General features: G+C 56.6%; 1 protein-coding gene and 13 non-coding genes across 14 annotated transcripts in view; all 14 read left to right on the top strand.

The window, feature by feature from the left end:
* Positions 1–17,970, top strand: part of SLC38A9 (solute carrier family 38 member 9) — a 270,792-nt gene that overhangs the window by 65,008 nt on the left and 187,814 nt on the right. The window lies entirely within an intron of this gene.
* On the top strand, positions 284–447 carry LOC148527043 (U1 spliceosomal RNA). The gene has a single exon (XR_015878187.1). It is a non-coding gene; the product is annotated as a U1 spliceosomal RNA (small nuclear RNA).
* LOC148527044 (U1 spliceosomal RNA) lies at positions 1,720–1,883 on the top strand. The gene has a single exon (XR_015878188.1). It is a non-coding gene; the product is annotated as a U1 spliceosomal RNA (small nuclear RNA).
* On the top strand, positions 3,156–3,319 carry LOC148527045 (U1 spliceosomal RNA). The gene has a single exon (XR_015878160.1). It is a non-coding gene; the product is annotated as a U1 spliceosomal RNA (small nuclear RNA).
* LOC148527046 (U1 spliceosomal RNA) lies at positions 4,592–4,755 on the top strand. Its single transcript, XR_015878190.1, has one exon. It is a non-coding gene; the product is annotated as a U1 spliceosomal RNA (small nuclear RNA).
* On the top strand, positions 6,028–6,191 carry LOC148527047 (U1 spliceosomal RNA). The gene has a single exon (XR_015878191.1). It is a non-coding gene; the product is annotated as a U1 spliceosomal RNA (small nuclear RNA).
* On the top strand, positions 7,464–7,627 carry LOC148527048 (U1 spliceosomal RNA). Its single transcript, XR_015878192.1, has one exon. It is a non-coding gene; the product is annotated as a U1 spliceosomal RNA (small nuclear RNA).
* Positions 8,900–9,063, top strand: LOC148527049 (U1 spliceosomal RNA). The gene has a single exon (XR_015878193.1). It is a non-coding gene; the product is annotated as a U1 spliceosomal RNA (small nuclear RNA).
* On the top strand, positions 10,336–10,499 carry LOC148527050 (U1 spliceosomal RNA). The gene has a single exon (XR_015878142.1). It is a non-coding gene; the product is annotated as a U1 spliceosomal RNA (small nuclear RNA).
* On the top strand, positions 11,772–11,935 carry LOC148527051 (U1 spliceosomal RNA). Its single transcript, XR_015878194.1, has one exon. It is a non-coding gene; the product is annotated as a U1 spliceosomal RNA (small nuclear RNA).
* Positions 13,208–13,371, top strand: LOC148527052 (U1 spliceosomal RNA). Its single transcript, XR_015878195.1, has one exon. It is a non-coding gene; the product is annotated as a U1 spliceosomal RNA (small nuclear RNA).
* On the top strand, positions 14,644–14,807 carry LOC148527053 (U1 spliceosomal RNA). Its single transcript, XR_015878150.1, has one exon. It is a non-coding gene; the product is annotated as a U1 spliceosomal RNA (small nuclear RNA).
* Positions 16,080–16,243, top strand: LOC148527054 (U1 spliceosomal RNA). The gene has a single exon (XR_015878196.1). It is a non-coding gene; the product is annotated as a U1 spliceosomal RNA (small nuclear RNA).
* LOC148527055 (U1 spliceosomal RNA) lies at positions 17,516–17,679 on the top strand. The gene has a single exon (XR_015878197.1). It is a non-coding gene; the product is annotated as a U1 spliceosomal RNA (small nuclear RNA).

Consider the following 17,970-nt stretch of genomic DNA (forward strand, 5'->3'; position numbering starts at 1 on the left):
ACGCCGACGAGGCTCGCAGCCAGCTTTGGCCGACTGCTTGGATGACATCACCGTATGCAAATCCGTCTGCTGCAGTGTGCCCTGGGAATGCTTGCACTAGTTTGTGCGTATGTAGTTTGGGGGTGCTTCAGCAACAAGGCACCCTTCCAGGTGAAGAGATGTGGCCTCCCTGCAGTTGTTGACCTCAGCTGAGAGTTCGCTTCGCGCATGCTCCCCAGGTAAACCTCCTTCAGTTGACGGGGGTGTGCCCGAGCAGCGGGCCTCCCCAGCCCTAGTCCAACTCATACTTACCTGGCAGGGGAGATACCATGATCACGAAGGTGGTTCTCCCAGGGCGAGGCTCATCCATTGCACTCCGGGTGTGCTGACCCCTGCGATTTCCCCAAATGCGGGAAACTCGACTGCATAATTTGTGGTAGTGGGGGACTGCGTTCGCGCTTTCCCCTGATCATCTCTGGTAAAAATCAGCTTGGTTTTGTTTGAAAGCGTCTGTGTGTCTGCTGTGCTGGTGTCAACTCTGAAGCTTTGCTGGATGTGTCCACCCCCTCCCTTCTTTGCCCCGGGGATTGGACATTGAAAGGGAACGTTGCTAGTACTACTAGCCCCATGGTTTTAGCATTGCTCACAAAACATTGTTTGGGCCTAAGCATCGGTTCCGGGACCGATGTTTCTCTGGCCTTTTCTACTTAAGCATGTAACACACTAACTAGTACATTTCACCCGTGCGCAGCGGGACTCAAGACGCTTGCGCAGACCACCAATAACCGCTCTCCACTGCGTAACCTCTGCGTTGCGTCCGTCTCTCAATCAGGCCCTCGGTCTCTTAGGTTGTGAGCACCAGACACGAAGAGAGCCAGCCGGCAGCCCAAAGTACCGCACGGTGAGTGCAGCTGCCAGCAAGCCTGCGCAGCCGCACGGCGCCCCACACAAAGACAACGTTGAGGGGGAAGCCTAGCAATGGGGAGGGAGCATCGGATGCTCCCTCACCATCGCGGGGTTAAGCGTCAAACATCGGAACCACCTGACCGATGGTTCCGGCGAAACATCAAATGATTCCCCTCCCTACTTGGCCCCTGCGCCCTGTAAACTGCGCTTCCACCTTTCCCTCAGCGCCGCGCTCTGTCCTGACCTCTCCTCCTGTGTGTGCTTGCTGCATGCTTCCTTGCTGTTGTGCCATTCCAGCGTTCTTTGCGTAATCCCACCAATAGAGGGCGGTGCAGGACCCACACTTGTTTCACTTGCTTTGCAAAGCAGGCCTGGAGCTGTTGCACGGTCCAGCTGCTGCAAGAAATCAGCCTGAGTGCTTCAAGTGCTGTGGCTGCCCACCTTGATCCCCACGCAGGGCGGACTTGGGAGTCATCCAGACGGCACCCGTGAAAGCCCGCCGTGCCCCGCGCCCCCGGCACTTTTCCTGTTTCCTGTCCTTTTCCTTTCATACGCCGACGAGGCTCGCAGCCAGCTTTGGCCGACTGCTTGGATGACATCACCGTATGCAAATCCGTCTGCTGCAGTGTGCCCTGGGAATGCTTGCACTAGTTTGTGCGTATGTAGTTTGGGGGTGCTTCAGCAACAAGGCACCCTTCCAGGTGAAGAGATGTGGCCTCCCTGCAGTTGTTGACCTCAGCTGAGAGTTCGCTTCGCGCATGCTCCCCAGGTAAACCTCCTTCAGTTGACGGGGGTGTGCCCGAGCAGCGGGCCTCCCCAGCCCTAGTCCAACTCATACTTACCTGGCAGGGGAGATACCATGATCACGAAGGTGGTTCTCCCAGGGCGAGGCTCATCCATTGCACTCCGGGTGTGCTGACCCCTGCGATTTCCCCAAATGCGGGAAACTCGACTGCATAATTTGTGGTAGTGGGGGACTGCGTTCGCGCTTTCCCCTGATCATCTCTGGTAAAAATCAGCTTGGTTTTGTTTGAAAGCGTCTGTGTGTCTGCTGTGCTGGTGTCAACTCTGAAGCTTTGCTGGATGTGTCCACCCCCTCCCTTCTTTGCCCCGGGGATTGGACATTGAAAGGGAACGTTGCTAGTACTACTAGCCCCATGGTTTTAGCATTGCTCACAAAACATTGTTTGGGCCTAAGCATCGGTTCCGGGACCGATGTTTCTCTGGCCTTTTCTACTTAAGCATGTAACACACTAACTAGTACATTTCACCCGTGCGCAGCGGGACTCAAGACGCTTGCGCAGACCACCAATAACCGCTCTCCACTGCGTAACCTCTGCGTTGCGTCCGTCTCTCAATCAGGCCCTCGGTCTCTTAGGTTGTGAGCACCAGACACGAAGAGAGCCAGCCGGCAGCCCAAAGTACCGCACGGTGAGTGCAGCTGCCAGCAAGCCTGCGCAGCCGCACGGCGCCCCACACAAAGACAACGTTGAGGGGGAAGCCTAGCAATGGGGAGGGAGCATCGGATGCTCCCTCACCATCGCGGGGTTAAGCGTCAAACATCGGAACCACCTGACCGATGGTTCCGGCGAAACATCAAATGATTCCCCTCCCTACTTGGCCCCTGCGCCCTGTAAACTGCGCTTCCACCTTTCCCTCAGCGCCGCGCTCTGTCCTGACCTCTCCTCCTGTGTGTGCTTGCTGCATGCTTCCTTGCTGTTGTGCCATTCCAGCGTTCTTTGCGTAATCCCACCAATAGAGGGCGGTGCAGGACCCACACTTGTTTCACTTGCTTTGCAAAGCAGGCCTGGAGCTGTTGCACGGTCCAGCTGCTGCAAGAAATCAGCCTGAGTGCTTCAAGTGCTGTGGCTGCCCACCTTGATCCCCACGCAGGGCGGACTTGGGAGTCATCCAGACGGCACCCGTGAAAGCTCGCCGTGCCCCGCGCCCCCGGCACTTTTCCTGTTTCCTGTCCTTTTCCTTTCATACGCCGACGAGGCTCGCAGCCAGCTTTGGCCGACTGCTTGGATGACATCACCGTATGCAAATCCGTCTGCTGCAGTGTGCCCTGGGAATGCTTGCACTAGTTTGTGCGTATGTAGTTTGGGGGTGCTTCAGCAACAAGGCACCCTTCCAGGTGAAGAGATGTGGCCTCCCTGCAGTTGTTGACCTCAGCTGAGAGTTCGCTTCGCGCATGCTCCCCAGGTAAACCTCCTTCAGTTGACGGGGGTGTGCCCGAGCAGCGGGCCTCCCCAGCCCTAGTCCAACTCATACTTACCTGGCAGGGGAGATACCATGATCACGAAGGTGGTTCTCCCAGAGCGAGGCTCATCCATTGCACTCCGGGTGTGCTGACCCCTGCGATTTCCCCAAATGCGGGAAACTCGACTGCATAATTTGTGGTAGTGGGGGACTGCGTTCGCGCTTTCCCCTGATCATTTCTGGTAAAAATCAGCTTGGTTTTGTTTGAAAGCGTCTGTGTGTCTGCTGTGCTGGTGTCAACTCTGAAGCTTTGCTGGATGTGTCCACCCCCTCCCTTCTTTGCCCCGGGGATTGGACATTGAAAGGGAACGTTGCTAGTACTACTAGCCCCATGGTTTTAGCATTGCTCACAAAACATTGTTTGGGCCTAAGCATCGGTTCCGGGACCGATGTTTCTCTGGCCTTTTCTACTTAAGCATGTAACACACTAACTAGTACATTTCACCCGTGCGCAGCGGGACTCAAGACGCTTGCGCAGACCACCAATAACCGCTCTCCACTGCGTAACCTCTGCGTTGCGTCCGTCTCTCAATCAGGCCCTCGGTCTCTTAGGTTGTGAGCACCAGACACGAAGAGAGCCAGCCGGCAGCCCAAAGTACCGCACGGTGAGTGCAGCTGCCAGCAAGCCTGCGCAGCCGCACGGCGCCCCACACAAAGACAACGTTGAGGGGGAAGCCTAGCAATGGGGAGGGAGCATCGGATGCTCCCTCACCATCGCGGGGTTAAGCGTCAAACATCGGAACCACCTGACCGATGGTTCCGGCGAAACATCAAATGATTCCCCTCCCTACTTGGCCCCTGCGCCCTGTAAACTGCGCTTCCACCTTTCCCTCAGCGCCGCGCTCTGTCCTGACCTCTCCTCCTGTGTGTGCTTGCTGCATGCTTCCTTGCTGTTGTGCCATTCCAGCGTTCTTTGCGTAATCCCACCAATAGAGGGCGGTGCAGGACCCACACTTGTTTCACTTGCTTTGCAAAGCAGGCCTGGAGCTGTTGCACGGTCCAGCTGCTGCAAGAAATCAGCCTGAGTGCTTCAAGTGCTGTGGCTGCCCACCTTGATCCCCACGCAGGGCGGACTTGGGAGTCATCCAGACGGCACCCGTGAAAGCCCGCCGTGCCCCGCGCCCCCGGCACTTTTCCTGTTTCCTGTCCTTTTCCTTTCATACGCCGACGAGGCTCGCAGCCAGCTTTGGCCGACTGCTTGGATGACATCACCGTATGCAAATCCGTCTGCTGCAGTGTGCCCTGGGAATGCTTGCACTAGTTTGTGCGTATGTAGTTTGGGGGTGCTTCAGCAACAAGGCACCCTTCCAGGTGAAGAGATGTGGCCTCCCTGCAGTTGTTGACCTCAGCTGAGAGTTCGCTTCGCGCATGCTCCCCAGGTAAACCTCCTTCAGTTGACGGGGGTGTGCCCGAGCAGCGGGCCTCCCCAGCCCTAGTCCAACTCATACTTACCTGGCAGGGGAGATACCATGATCACGAAGGTGGTTCTCCCAGGGCGAGGCTCATCCATTGCACTCCGGGTGTGCTGACCCCTGCGATTTCCCCAAATGCGGGAAACTCGACTGCATAATTTGTGGTAGTGGGGGACTGCGTTCGCGCTTTCCCCTGATCATCTCTGGTAAAAATCAGCTTGGTTTTGTTTGAAAGCGTCTGTGTGTCTGCTGTGCTGGTGTCAACTCTGAAGCTTTGCTGGATGTGTCCACCCCCTCCCTTCTTTGCCCCGGGGATTGGACATTGAAAGGGAACGTTGCTAGTACTACTAGCCCCATGGTTTTAGCATTGCTCACAAAACATTGTTTGGGCCTAAGCATCGGTTCCGGGACCGATGTTTCTCTGGCCTTTTCTACTTAAGCATGTAACACACTAACTAGTACATTTCACCCGTGCGCAGCGGGACTCAAGACGCTTGCGCAGACCACCAATAACCGCTCTCCACTGCGTAACCTCTGCGTTGCGTCCGTCTCTCATTCAGGCCCTCGGTCTCTTAGGTTGTGAGCACCAGACACGAAGAGAGCCAGCCGGCAGCCCAAAGTACCGCACGGTGAGTGCAGCTGCCAGCAAGCCTGCGCAGCCGCACGGCGCCCCACACAAAGACAACGTTGAGGGGGAAGCCTAGCAATGGGGAGGGAGCATCGGATGCTCCCTCACCATCGCGGGGTTAAGCGTCAAACATCGGAACCACCTGACCGATGGTTCAGGCGAAACATCAAATGATTCCCCTCCCTACTTGGCCCCTGCGCCCTGTAAACTGCGCTTCCACCTTTCCCTCAGCGCCGCGCTCTGTCCTGACCTCTCCTCCTGTGTGTGCTTGCTGCATGCTTCCTTGCTGTTGTGCCATTCCAGCGTTCTTTGCGTAATCCCACCAATAGAGGGCGGTGCAGGACCCACACTTGTTTCACTTGCTTTGCAAAGCAGGCCTGGAGCTGTTGCACGGTCCAGCTGCTGCAAGAAATCAGCCTGAGTGCTTCAAGTGCTGTGGCTGCCCACCTTGATCCCCACGCAGGGCGGACTTGGGAGTCATCCAGACGGCACCCGTGAAAGCCCGCCGTGCCCCGCGCCCCCGGCACTTTTCCTGTTTCCTGTCCTTTTCCTTTCATACGCCGACGAGGCTCGCAGCCAGCTTTGGCCGACTGCTTGGATGACATCACCGTATGCAAATCCGTCTGCTGCAGTGTGCCCTGGGAATGCTTGCACTAGTTTGTGCGTATGTAGTTTGGGGGTGCTTCAGCAACAAGGCACCCTTCCAGGTGAAGAGATGTGGCCTCCCTGCAGTTGTTGACCTCAGCTGAGAGTTCGCTTCGCGCATGCTCCCCAGGTAAACCTCCTTCAGTTGACGGGGGTGTGCCCGAGCAGCGGGCCTCCCCAGCCCTAATCCAACTCATACTTACCTGGCAGGGGAGATACCATGATCACGAAGGTGGTTCTCCCAGGGCGAGGCTCATCCATTGCACTCCGGGTGTGCTGACCCCTGCGATTTCCCCAAATGCGGGAAACTCGACTGCATAATTTGTGGTAGTGGGGGACTGCGTTCGCGCTTTCCCCTGATCATCTCTGGTAAAAATCAGCTTGGTTTTGTTTGAAAGCGTCTGTGTGTCTGCTGTGCTGGTGTCAACTCTGAAGCTTTGCTGGATGTGTCCACCCCCTCCCTTCTTTGCCCCGGGGATTGGACATTGAAAGGGAACGTTGCTAGTACTACTAGCCCCATGGTTTTAGCATTGCTCACAAAACATTGTTTGGGCCTAAGCATCGGTTCCGGGACCGATGTTTCTCTGGCCTTTTCTACTTAAGCATGTAACACACTAACTAGTACATTTCACCCGTGCGCAGCGGGACTCAAGACGCTTGCGCAGACCACCAATAACCGCTCTCCACTGCGTAACCTCTGCGTTGCGTCCGTCTCTCAATCAGGCCCTCGGTCTCTTAGGTTGTGAGCACCAGACACGAAGAGAGCCAGCCGGCAGCCCAAAGTACCGCACGGTGAGTGCAGCTGCCAGCAAGCCTGCGCAGCCGCACGGCGCCCCACACAAAGACAACGTTGAGGGGGAAGCCTAGCAATGGGGAGGGAGCATCGGATGCTCCCTCACCATCGCGGGGTTAAGCGTCAAACATCGGAACCACCTGACCGATGGTTCCGGCGAAACATCAAATGATTCCCCTCCCTACTTGGCCCCTGCGCCCTGTAAACTGCGCTTCCACCTTTCCCTCAGCGCCGCGCTCTGTCCTGACCTCTCCTCCTGTGTGTGCTTGCTGCATGCTTCCTTGCTGTTGTGCCATTCCAGCGTTCTTTGCGTAATCCCACCAATAGAGGGCGGTGCAGGACCCACACTTGTTTCACTTGCTTTGCAAAGCAGGCCTGGAGCTGTTGCACGGTCCAGCTGCTGCAAGAAATCTGCCTGAGTGCTTCAAGTGCTGTGGCTGCCCACCTTGATCCCCACGCAGGGCGGACTTGGGAGTCATCCAGACGGCACCCGTGAAAGCCCGCCGTGCCCCGCGCCCCCGGCACTTTTCCTGTTTCCTGTCCTTTTCCTTTCATACGCCGACGAGGCTCGCAGCCAGCTTTGGCCGACTGCTTGGATGACATCACCGTATGCAAATCCGTCTGCTGCAGTGTGCCCTGGGAATGCTTGCACTAGTTTGTGCGTATGTAGTTTGGGGGTGCTTCAGCAACAAGGCACCCTTCCAGGTGAAGAGATGTGGCCTCCCTGCAGTTGTTGACCTCAGCTGAGAGTTCGCTTCGCGCATGCTCCCCAGGTAAACCTCCTTCAGTTGACGGGGGTGTGCCCGAGCAGCGGGCCTCCCCAGCCCTAGTCCAACTCATACTTACCTGGCAGGGGAGATACCATGATCACGAAGGTGGTTCTCCCAGGGCGAGGCTCATCCATTGCACTCCGGGTGTGCTGACCCCTGCGATTTCCCCAAATGCGGGAAACTCGACTGCATAATTTGTGGTAGTGGGGGACTGCGTTCGCGCTTTCCCCTGATCATCTCTGGTAAAAATCAGCTTGGTTTTGTTTGAAAGCGTCTGTGTGTCTGCTGTGCTGGTGTCAACTCTGAAGCTTTGCTGGATGTGTCCACCCCCTCCCTTCTTTGCCCCGGGGATTGGACATTGAAAGGGAACGTTGCTAGTACTACTAGCCCCATGGTTTTAGCATTGCTCACAAAACATTGTTTGGGCCTAAGCATCGGTTCCGGGACCGATGTTTCTCTGGCCTTTTCTACTTAAGCATGTAACACACTAACTAGTACATTTCACCCGTGCGCAGCGGGACTCAAGACGCTTGCGCAGACCACCAATAACCGCTCTCCACTGCGTAACCTCTGCGTTGCGTCCGTCTCTCAATCAGGCCCTCGGTCTCTTAGGTTGTGAGCACCAGACACGAAGAGAGCCAGCCGGCAGCCCAAAGTACCGCACGGTGAGTGCAGCTGCCAGCAAGCCTGCGCAGCCGCACGGCGCCCCACACAAAGACAACGTTGAGGGGGAAGCCTAGCAATGGGGAGGGAGCATCGGATGCTCCCTCACCATCGCGGGGTTAAGCGTCAAACATCGGAACCACCTGACCGATGGTTCAGGCGAAACATCAAATGATTCCCCTCCCTACTTGGCCCCTGCGCCCTGTAAACTGCGCTTCCACCTTTCCCTCAGCGCCGCGCTCTGTCCTGACCTCTCCTCCTGTGTGTGCTTGCTGCATGCTTCCTTGCTGTTGTGCCATTCCAGCGTTCTTTGCGTAATCCCACCAATAGAGGGCGGTGCAGGACCCACACTTGTTTCACTTGCTTTGCAAAGCAGGCCTGGAGCTGTTGCACGGTCCAGCTGCTGCAAGAAATCAGCCTGAGTGCTTCAAGTGCTGTGGCTGCCCACCTTGATCCCCACGCAGGGCGGACTTGGGAGTCATCCAGACGGCACCCGTGAAAGCCCGCCGTGCCCCGCGCCCCCGGCACTTTTCCTGTTTCCTGTCCTTTTCCTTTCATACGCCGACGAGGCTCGCAGCCAGCTTTGGCCGACTGCTTGGATGACATCACCGTATGCAAATCCGTCTGCTGCAGTGTGCCCTGGGAATGCTTGCACTAGTTTGTGCGTATGTAGTTTGGGGGTGCTTCAGCAACAAGGCACCCTTCCAGGTGAAGAGATGTGGCCTCCCTGCAGTTGTTGACCTCAGCTGAGAGTTCGCTTCGCGCATGCTCCCCAGGTAAACCTCCTTCAGTTGACGGGGGTGTGCCCGAGCAGCGGGCCTCCCCAGCCCTAATCCAACTCATACTTACCTGGCAGGGGAGATACCATGATCACGAAGGTGGTTCTCCCAGGGCGAGGCTCATCCATTGCACTCCGGGTGTGCTGACCCCTGCGATTTCCCCAAATGCGGGAAACTCGACTGCATAATTTGTGGTAGTGGGGGACTGCGTTCGCGCTTTCCCCTGATCATCTCTGGTAAAAATCAGCTTGGTTTTGTTTGAAAGCGTCTGTGTGTCTGCTGTGCTGGTGTCAACTCTGAAGCTTTGCTGGATGTGTCCACCCCCTCCCTTCTTTGCCCCGGGGATTGGACATTGAAAGGGAACGTTGCTAGTACTACTAGCCCCATGGTTTTAGCATTGCTCACAAAACATTGTTTGGGCCTAAGCATCGGTTCCGGGACCGATGTTTCTCTGGCCTTTTCTACTTAAGCATGTAACACACTAACTAGTACATTTCACCCGTGCGCAGCGGGACTCAAGACGCTTGCGCAGACCACCAATAACCGCTCTCCACTGCGTAACCTCTGCGTTGCGTCCGTCTCTCAATCAGGCCCTCGGTCTCTTAGGTTGTGAGCACCAGACACGAAGAGAGCCAGCCGGCAGCCCAAAGTACCGCACGGTGAGTGCAGCTGCCAGCAAGCCTGCGCAGCCGCACGGCGCCCCACACAAAGACAACGTTGAGGGGGAAGCCTAGCAATGGGGAGGGAGCATCGGATGCTCCCTCACCATCGCGGGGTTAAGCGTCAAACATCGGAACCACCTGACCGATGGTTCCGGCGAAACATCAAATGATTCCCCTCCCTACTTGGCCCCTGCGCCCTGTAAACTGCGCTTCCACCTTTCCCTCAGCGCCGCGCTCTGTCCTGACCTCTCCTCCTGTGTGTGCTTGCTGCATGCTTCCTTGCTGTTGTGCCATTCCAGCGTTCTTTGCGTAATCCCACCAATAGAGGGCGGTGCAGGACCCACACTTGTTTCACTTGCTTTGCAAAGCAGGCCTGGAGCTGTTGCACGGTCCAGCTGCTGCAAGAAATCAGCCTGAGTGCTTCAAGTGCTGTGGCTGCCCACCTTGATCCCCACGCAGGGCGGACTTGGGAGTCATCCAGACGGCACCCGTGAAAGCCCGCCGTGCCCCGCGCCCCCGGCACTTTTCCTGTTTCCTGTCCTTTTCCTTTCATACGCCGACGAGGCTCGCAGCCAGCTTTGGCCGACTGCTTGGATGACATCACCGTATGCAAATCCGTCTGCTGCAGTGTGCCCTGGGAATGCTTGCACTAGTTTGTGCGTATGTAGTTTGGGGGTGCTTCAGCAACAAGGCACCCTTCCAGGTGAAGAGATGTGGCCTCCCTGCAGTTGTTGACCTCAGCTGAGAGTTCGCTTCGCGCATGCTCCCCAGGTAAACCTCCTTCAGTTGACGGGGGTGTGCCCGAGCAGCGGGCCTCCCCAGCCCTAGTCCAACTCATACTTACCTGGCAGGGGAGATACCATGATCACGAAGGTGGTTCTCCCAGGGCGAGGCTCATCCATTGCACTCCGGGTGTGCTGACTCCTGCGATTTCCCCAAATGCGGGAAACTCGACTGCATAATTTGTGGTAGTGGGGGACTGCGTTCGCGCTTTCCCCTGATCATCTCTGGTAAAAATCAGCTTGGTTTTGTTTGAAAGCGTCTGTGTGTCTGCTGTGCTGGTGTCAACTCTGAAGCTTTGCTGGATGTGTCCACCCCCTCCCTTCTTTGCCCCGGGGATTGGACATTGAAAGGGAACGTTGCTAGTACTACTAGCCCCATGGTTTTAGCATTGCTCACAAAACATTGTTTGGGCCTAAGCATCGGTTCCGGGACCGATGTTTCTCTGGCCTTTTCTACTTAAGCATGTAACACACTAACTAGTACATTTCACCCGTGCGCAGCGGGACTCAAGACGCTTGCGCAGACCACCAATAACCGCTCTCCACTGCGTAACCTCTGCGTTGCGTCCGTCTCTCATTCAGGCCCTCGGTCTCTTAGGTTGTGAGCACCAGACACGAAGAGAGCCAGCCGGCAGCCCAAAGTACCGCACGGTGAGTGCAGCTGCCAGCAAGCCTGCGCAGCCGCACGGCGCCCCACACAAAGACAACGTTGAGGGGGAAGCCTAGCAATGGGGAGGGAGCATCGGATGCTCCCTCACCATCGCGGGGTTAAGCGTCAAACATCGGAACCACCTGACCGATGGTTCCGGCGAAACATCAAATGATTCCCCTCCCTACTTGGCCCCTGCGCCCTGTAAACTGCGCTTCCACCTTTCCCTCAGCGCCGCGCTCTGTCCTGACCTCTCCTCCTGTGTGTGCTTGCTGCATGCTTCCTTGCTGTTGTGCCATTCCAGCGTTCTTTGCGTAATCCCACCAATAGAGGGCGGTGCAGGACCCACACTTGTTTCACTTGCTTTGCAAAGCAGGCCTGGAGCTGTTGCACGGTCCAGCTGCTGCAAGAAATCAGCCTGAGTGCTTCAAGTGCTGTGGCTGCCCACCTTGATCCCCACGCAGGGCGGACTTGGGAGTCATCCAGACGGCACCCGTGAAAGCCCGCCGTGCCCCGCGCCCCCGGCACTTTTCCTGTTTCCTGTCCTTTTCCTTTCATACGCCGACGAGGCTCGCAGCCAGCTTTGGCCGACTGCTTGGATGACATCACCGTATGCAAATCCGTCTGCTGCAGTGTGCCCTGGGAATGCTTGCACTAGTTTGTGCGTATGTAGTTTGGGGGTGCTTCAGCAACAAGGCACCCTTCCAGGTGAAGAGATGTGGCCTCCCTGCAGTTGTTGACCTCAGCTGAGAGTTCGCTTCGCGCATGCTCCCCAGGTAAACCTCCTTCAGTTGACGGGGGTGTGCCCGAGCAGCGGGCCTCCCCAGCCCTAATCCAACTCATACTTACCTGGCAGGGGAGATACCATGATCACGAAGGTGGTTCTCCCAGGGCGAGGCTCATCCATTGCACTCCGGGTGTGCTGACCCCTGCGATTTCCCCAAATGCGGGAAACTCGACTGCATAATTTGTGGTAGTGGGGGACTGCGTTCGCGCTTTCCCCTGATCATCTCTGGTAAAAATCAGCTTGGTTTTGTTTGAAAGCGTCTGTGTGTCTGCTGTGCTGGTGTCAACTCTGAAGCTTTGCTGGATGTGTCCACCCCCTCCCTTCTTTGCCCCGGGGATTGGACATTGAAAGGGAACGTTGCTAGTACTACTAGCCCCATGGTTTTAGCATTGCTCACAAAACATTGTTTGGGCCTAAGCATCGGTTCCGGGACCGATGTTTCTCTGGCCTTTTCTACTTAAGCATGTAACACACTAACTAGTACATTTCACCCGTGCGCAGCGGGACTCAAGACGCTTGCGCAGACCACCAATAACCGCTCTCCACTGCGTAACCTCTGCGTTGCGTCCGTCTCTCAATCAGGCCCTCGGTCTCTTAGGTTGTGAGCACCAGACACGAAGAGAGCCAGCCGGCAGCCCAAAGTACCGCACGGTGAGTGCAGCTGCCAGCAAGCCTGCGCAGCCGCACGGCGCCCCACACAAAGACAACGTTGAGGGGGAAGCCTAGCAATGGGGAGGGAGCATCGGATGCTCCCTCACCATCGCGGGGTTAAGCGTCAAACATCGGAACCACCTGACCGATGGTTCCGGCGAAACATCAAATGATTCCCCTCCCTACTTGGCCCCTGCGCCCTGTAAACTGCGCTTCCACCTTTCCCTCAGCGCCGCGCTCTGTCCTGACCTCTCCTCCTGTGTGTGCTTGCTGCATGCTTCCTTGCTGTTGTGCCATTCCAGCGTTCTTTGCGTAATCCCACCAATAGAGGGCGGTGCAGGACCCACACTTGTTTCACTTGCTTTGCAAAGCAGGCCTGGAGCTGTTGCACGGTCCAGCTGCTGCAAGAAATCTGCCTGAGTGCTTCAAGTGCTGTGGCTGCCCACCTTGATCCCCACGCAGGGCGGACTTGGGAGTCATCCAGACGGCACCCGTGAAAGCTCGCCGTGCCCCGCGCCCCCGGCACTTTTCCTGTTTCCTGTCCTTTTCCTTTCATACGCCGACGAGGCTCGCAGCCAGCTTTGGCCGACTGCTTGGATGACATCACCGTATGCAAATCCGTCTGCTGCAGTGTGCCCTGGGAATGCTTGCACTAGTTTGTGCGTATGTAGTTTGGGGGTGCTTCAGCAACAAGGCACCCTTCCAGGTGAAGAGATGTGGCCTCCCTGCAGTTGTTGACCTCAGCTGAGAGTTCGCTTCGCGCATGCTCCCCAGGTAAACCTCCTTCAGTTGACGGGGGTGTGCCCGAGCAGCGGGCCTCCCCAGCCCTAGTCCAACTCATACTTACCTGGCAGGGGAGATACCATGATCACGAAGGTGGTTCTCCCAGGGCGAGGCTCATCCATTGCACTCCGGGTGTGCTGACCCCTGCGATTTCCCCAAATGCGGGAAACTCGACTGCATAATTTGTGGTAGTGGGGGACTGCGTTCGCGCTTTCCCCTGATCATCTCTGGTAAAAATCAGCTTGGTTTTGTTTGAAAGCGTCTGTGTGTCTGCTGTGCTGGTGTCAACTCTGAAGCTTTGCTGGATGTGTCCACCCCCTCCCTTCTTTGCCCCGGGGATTGGACATTGAAAGGGAACGTTGCTAGTACTACTAGCCCCATGGTTTTAGCATTGCTCACAAAACATTGTTTGGGCCTAAGCATCGGTTCCGGGACCGATGTTTCTCTGGCCTTTTCTACTTAAGCATGTAACACACTAACTAGTACATTTCACCCGTGCGCAGCGGGACTCAAGACGCTTGCGCAGACCACCAATAACCGCTCTCCACTGCGTAACCTCTGCGTTGCGTCCGTCTCTCAATCAGGCCCTCGGTCTCTTAGGTTGTGAGCACCAGACACGAAGAGAGCCAGCCGGCAGCCCAAAGTACCGCACGGTGAGTGCAGCTGCCAGCAAGCCTGCGCAGCCGCACGGCGCCCCACACAAAGACAACGTTGAGGGGGAAGCCTAGCAATGGGGAGGGAGCATCGGATGCTCCCTCACCATCGCGGGGTTAAGCGTCAAACATCGGAACCACCTGACCGATGGTTCAGGCGAAACATCAAATGATTCCCCTCCCTACTTGGCCCCTGCGCCCTGTAAACTGCGCTTCCACCTTTCCCTCAGCGCCGCGCTCTGTCCTGACCTCTCCTCCTGTGTGTGCTTGCTGCATGCTTCCTTGCTGTTGTGCCATTCCAGCGTTCTTTGCGTAATCCCACCAATAGAGGGCGGTGCAGGACCCACACTTGTTTCACTTGCTTTGCAAAGCAGGCCTGGAGCTGTTGCACGGTCCAGCTGCTGCAAGAAATCAGCCTGAGTGCTTCAAGTGCTGTGGCTGCCCACCTTGATCCCCACGCAGGGCGGACTTGGGAGTCATCCAGACGGCACCCGTGAAAGCCCGCCGTGCCCCGCGCCCCCGGCACTTTTCCTGTTTCCTGTCCTTTTCCTTTCATACGCCGACGAGGCTCGCAGCCAGCTTTGGCCGACTGCTTGGATGACATCACCGTATGCAAATCCGTCTGCTGCAGTGTGCCCTGGGAATGCTTGCACTAGTTTGTGCGTATGTAGTTTGGGGGTGCTTCAGCAACAAGGCACCCTTCCAGGTGAAGAGATGTGGCCTCCCTGCAGTTGTTGACCTCAGCTGAGAGTTCGCTTCGCGCATGCTCCCCAGGTAAACCTCCTTCAGTTGACGGGGGTGTGCCCGAGCAGCGGGCCTCCCCAGCCCTAGTCCAACTCATACTTACCTGGTAGGGGAGATACCATGATCACGAAGGTGGTTCTCCCAGGGCGAGGCTCATCCATTGCACTCCGGGTGTGCTGACCCCTGCGATTTCCCCAAATGCGGGAAACTCGACTGCATAATTTGTGGTAGTGGGGGACTGCGTTCGCGCTTTCCCCTGATCATCTCTGGTAAAAATCAGCTTGGTTTTGTTTGAAAGCGTCTGTGTGTCTGCTGTGCTGGTGTCAACTCTGAAGCTTTGCTGGATGTGTCCACCCCCTCCCTTCTTTGCCCCGGGGATTGGACATTGAAAGGGAACGTTGCTAGTACTACTAGCCCCATGGTTTTAGCATTGCTCACAAAACATTGTTTGGGCCTAAGCATCGGTTCCGGGACCGATGTTTCTCTGGCCTTTTCTACTTAAGCATGTAACACACTAACTAGTACATTTCACCCGTGCGCAGCGGGACTCAAGACGCTTGCGCAGACCACCAATAACCGCTCTCCACTGCGTAACCTCTGCGTTGCGTCCGTCTCTCAATCAGGCCCTCGGTCTCTTAGGTTGTGAGCACCAGACACGAAGAGAGCCAGCCGGCAGCCCAAAGTACCGCACGGTGAGTGCAGCTGCCAGCAAGCCTGCGCAGCCGCACGGCGCCCCACACAAAGACAACGTTGAGGGGGAAGCCTAGCAATGGGGAGGGAGCATCGGATGCTCCCTCACCATCGCGGGGTTAAGCGTCAAACATCGGAACCACCTGACCGATGGTTCCGGCGAAACATCAAATGATTCCCCTCCCTACTTGGCCCCTGCGCCCTGTAAACTGCGCTTCCACCTTTCCCTCAGCGCCGCGCTCTGTCCTGACCTCTCCTCCTGTGTGTGCTTGCTGCATGCTTCCTTGCTGTTGTGCCATTCCAGCGTTCTTTGCGTAATCCCACCAATAGAGGGCGGTGCAGGACCCACACTTGTTTCACTTGCTTTGCAAAGCAGGCCTGGAGCTGTTGCACGGTCCAGCTGCTGCAAGAAATCTGCCTGAGTGCTTCAAGTGCTGTGGCTGCCCACCTTGATCCCCACGCAGGGCGGACTTGGGAGTCATCCAGACGGCACCCGTGAAAGCTCGCCGTGCCCCGCGCCCCCGGCACTTTTCCTGTTTCCTGTCCTTTTCCTTTCATACGCCGACGAGGCTCGCAGCCAGCTTTGGCCGACTGCTTGGATGACATCACCGTATGCAAATCCGTCTGCTGCAGTGTGCCCTGGGAATGCTTGCACTAGTTTGTGCGTATGTAGTTTGGGGGTGCTTCAGCAACAAGGCACCCTTCCAGGTGAAGAGATGTGGCCTCCCTGCAGTTGTTGACCTCAGCTGAGAGTTCGCTTCGCGCATGCTCCCCAGGTAAACCTCCTTCAGTTGACGGGGGTGTGCCCGAGCAGCGGGCCTCCCCAGCCCTAGTCCAACTCATACTTACCTGGCAGGGGAGATACCATGATCACGAAGGTGGTTCTCCCAGGGCGAGGCTCATCCATTGCACTCCGGGTGTGCTGACCCCTGCGATTTCCCCAAATGCGGGAAACTCGACTGCATAATTTGTGGTAGTGGGGGACTGCGTTCGCGCTTTCCCCTGATCATCTCTGGTAAAAATCAGCTTGGTTTTGTTTGAAAGCGTCTGTGTGTCTGCTGTGCTGGTGTCAACTCTGAAGCTTTGCTGGATGTGTCCACCCCCTCCCTTCTTTGCCCCGGGGATTGGACATTGAAAGGGAACGTTGCTAGTACTACTAGCCCCATGGTTTTAGCATTGCTCACAAAACATTGTTTGGGCCTAAGCATCGGTTCCGGGACCGATGTTTCTCTGGCCTTTTCTACTTAAGCATGTAACACACTAACTAGTACATTTCACCCGTGCGCAGCGGGACTCAAGACGCTTGCGCAGACCACCAATAACCGCTCTCCACTGCGTAACCTCTGCGTTGCGTCCGTCTCTCAATCAGGCCCTCGGTCTCTTAGGTTGTGAGCACCAGACACGAAGAGAGCCAGCCGGCAGCCCAAAGTACCGCACGGTGAGTGCAGCTGCCAGCAAGCCTGCGCAGCCGCACGGCGCCCCACACAAAGACAACGTTGAGGGGGAAGCCTAGCAATGGGGAGGGAGCATCGGATGCTCCCTCACCATCGCGGGGTTAAGCGTCAAACATCGGAACCACCTGACCGATGGTTCAGGCGAAACATCAAATGATTCCCCTCCCTACTTGGCCCCTGCGCCCTGTAAACTGCGCTTCCACCTTTCCCTCAGCGCCGCGCTCTGTCCTGACCTCTCCTCCTGTGTGTGCTTGCTGCATGCTTCCTTGCTGTTGTGCCATTCCAGCGTTCTTTGCGTAATCCCACCAATAGAGGGCGGTGCAGGACCCACACTTGTTTCACTTGCTTTGCAAAGCAGGCCTGGAGCTGTTGCACGGTCCAGCTGCTGCAAGAAATCAGCCTGAGTGCTTCAAGTGCTGTGGCTGCCCACCTTGATCCCCACGCAGGGCGGACTTGGGAGTCATCCAGACGGCACCCGTGAAAGCCCGCCGTGCCCCGCGCCCCCGGCACTTTTCCTGTTTCCTGTCCTTTTCCTTTCATACGCCGACGAGGCTCGCAGCCAGCTTTGGCCGACTGCTTGGATGACATCACCGTATGCAAATCCGTCTGCTGCAGTGTGCCCTGGGAATGCTTGCACTAGTTTGTGCGTATGTAGTTTGGGGGTGCTTCAGCAACAAGGCACCCTTCCAGGTGAAGAGATGTGGCCTCCCTGCAGTTGTTGACCTCAGCTGAGAGTTCGCTTCGCGCATGCTCCCCAGGTAAACCTCCTTCAGTTGACGGGGGTGTGCCCGAGCAGCGGGCCTCCCCAGCCCTAGTCCAACTCATACTTACCTGGCAGGGGAGATACCATGATCACGAAGGTGGTTCTCCCAGGGCGAGGCTCATCCATTGCACTCCGGGTGTGCTGACCCCTGCGATTTCCCCAAATGCGGGAAACTCGACTGCATAATTTGTGGTAGTGGGGGACTGCGTTCGCGCTTTCCCCTGATCATCTCTGGTAAAAATCAGCTTGGTTTTGTTTGAAAGCGTCTGTGTGTCTGCTGTGCTGGTGTCAACTCTGAAGCTTTGCTGGATGTGTCCACCCCCTCCCTTCTTTGCCCCGGGGATTGGACATTGAAAGGGAACGTTGCTAGTACTACTAGCCCCATGGTTTTAGCATTGCTCACAAAACATTGTTTGGGCCTAAGCATCGGTTCCGGGACCGATGTTTCTCTGGCCTTTTCTACTTAAGCATGTAACACACTAACTAGTACATTTCACCCGTGCGCAGCGGGACTC

The sequence above is a fragment of the Taudactylus pleione genome, unplaced genomic scaffold (assembly GCF_031769625.1).
Source record: "Taudactylus pleione unplaced genomic scaffold, aTauple2 ptg000092l, whole genome shotgun sequence".
In the NCBI taxonomy this organism is placed as follows: Eukaryota; Metazoa; Chordata; class Amphibia; order Anura; family Myobatrachidae; genus Taudactylus; species Taudactylus pleione.